The sequence below is a fragment of the Magnolia sinica genome, chromosome 11, assembly GCF_029962835.1.
Source record: "Magnolia sinica isolate HGM2019 chromosome 11, MsV1, whole genome shotgun sequence".
NCBI lineage: Eukaryota > Viridiplantae > Streptophyta > Magnoliopsida > Magnoliales > Magnoliaceae > Magnolia > Magnolia sinica.
Window position 1 is genome coordinate 61,824,794 of NC_080583.1, and position 2,232 is coordinate 61,827,025.

The 2,232-nt window shown below is 31.7% G+C and overlaps 1 long non-coding RNA gene across 1 annotated transcript; it reads left to right on the forward strand.

Annotated features, from left to right (window-relative positions):
• The first annotated feature begins 255 nt into the window (after nt 1-255).
• LOC131218392 (uncharacterized) lies at nt 256-1,740 on the forward strand. The gene is made up of 3 exons (XR_009157689.1): nt 256-353; nt 452-1,097; nt 1,185-1,740. It is a non-coding gene; the product is annotated as an uncharacterized LOC131218392 (long non-coding RNA).
• The last annotated feature ends 492 nt before the right edge of the window (nt 1,741-2,232 follow it).

The window sequence follows — 2,232 nt, forward strand, 5'->3', positions numbered from 1 at the left end:
ATACGGATTCGTCTTATTTATTTATTTATTTATAACTGTCCACGTGATAGCCACCCAACTGGTTGTTAGGATAATCTATTTGATAGATTTTTTTTTGGGGTTGCAACTACACAGTAGGCCAGTAATATAGGGTGATTTGGTTTAACTTAGGTATATGTTACTATATTAGAGCATAGAAGCATCTGCATTAAATGTTACCTAGAAACTCACCTCCCCTTGCAAAAAAAACATTGTTTCCTATTTCCTAGAAACTCACCTGCCAGCAAATTGTACCACTTGTACTCAACTCCTTTTCTGACGAAGATAGCAGGGTGCATTATTGTGCCTGTGAAGCATTATATAACATAGCAAAGGTCAGGGCAGATGGGGTGCTTTTATTTATATTTCTAGATACCCTATCAATAACTATTCTATGTTATCTAGCCTAACCTATACTCTAGCTGTTTTGCAGGTTGTAAGAGGAGATTTCATTGTATTCTTTAATATTTTCAACTAATAACTAGGATATTATATAATCAATGATTCCACAATTTTTGAATTTCTCCAGGAGATTTTGAAAAACTCTCTAGTAAGACTTCAATTCTCCATCTATGGCAATTCTTATATCTTATATAAGAAACTTAACGATTTTTCTTCCTTACAATACATTATCAAAACATTTTCCTTTTTTTTTTTTTTTTTGGTTTCCCCTAGTTTATGGCTTAATCTAGACAAGAAAATGATGTTAGATAGTTCTTTTTATGATCAGAATGGTGCTAGAGATCCATATTTATTTGACCAAGAATTTTAAATGAATTTGAGTAGTAGTGTATGAATCTTTTTTTTTATGGTTTTATAGTTATTTAGAATTTATTTATTTTTTCATATGGGAACTCTGTTTGATGATTTGGATTATGAAAATTTTCAAATTGACGTATTAATCTTTGATCCCTTTATTCCTCTTCTAAAAAATTGTCATGTTTGGAGCTTTTAGGAGCTCTTGACTACACTTGCCCTGTTTGGGCATGACATAACACTGATCGAAGTAGTGAGACAGTTTTACACATTTGTAGATGACAGAAATACATCACTGCTCCCTACTGACACAAGAAAGGTTGGTTGAATTGAAATATGTAGATTCAATCTTTTTATCATTCCATTTGCATGTGCTTGTTGATGTCATTGTCAAATGTATTTGTAGGCAGTATATGTTGCTGTAATGCAGACCGTCACAACATCAAACAAATCTCCATATGAATCTCTTCTAAAAGTTTATAGAGAGAATGATCTAAGCCAAGAGAAAGTGCTCATTCTAACTATGTCAATACCTATATGAATTTTAAGGAAATTGATTGGGTCCATTTTACTTTTGGGTGATAATCTCTCTTATCATTCTTTGTAGGTTCACTGGCATCTTGTCCCGATCCAGATATCGTCCTCAAAATTCTAAAGTTTTTCTCATCCTCTTAGGTATGTCAGTTTGTTTTCTCATTGAGCCATAGCCCATAAGTATTCTCTCAGTAATCTCCCATGAATTTCCTAAGTGAAGGTACTTGTAAATGATTTCAAGTCTGAAGTTGGTGACAGGTACTTTTTTCTGAAGAACAACCAACTCTTTCTTCTTACAGTGAAGATTTGTGTCATAGTTAATGTAGTTGCATTTGATTACTCTTTTGATGATGTTCAGATGAAAAACTTGTTTTGATGAATTTGATATTAACATACATGCCTTTTTTTTGTCAAAACAAACTAGTATATGCTCGTAGGCACTTTATATTTCCTCCTCTTGAGTATTGAGAAATACAATGAACATGTGATGGCAATGGTACGCTGTGAAGCACAAGCATGTGTAAATCTTTTTTTTTTCCAATGAAGATAATGTAGTTTTAGAATGATAAAATCTTTTTTATTCTATTTTTTTCTTCCTTTCTTTCTTTCTAGCTCTTTTGATTTCTATTTTCCTTTGTTTTCAACAATGGAATTTTCATGTACTATTGTCTTGATAGAGCAACTGTGATTTAAAAAAAAAATTATTTATTTGTTTGCATTTCAGTTTTAGTAGTATGGATAAGTATATAGCCTTATTCTAAGAATACAATAATTGCTAATTATTTGTTTGGCATCCTTGCAACTCATTCATTACTTTTTGTTTTAGGATGCATTGCTCAACAAACTTTTTGATGATGACTACTTATCAGAAGAAGAAAGGTTAGTATTAGATTGTTACCCTTCCAAATGCTATTTAAAGTGGCC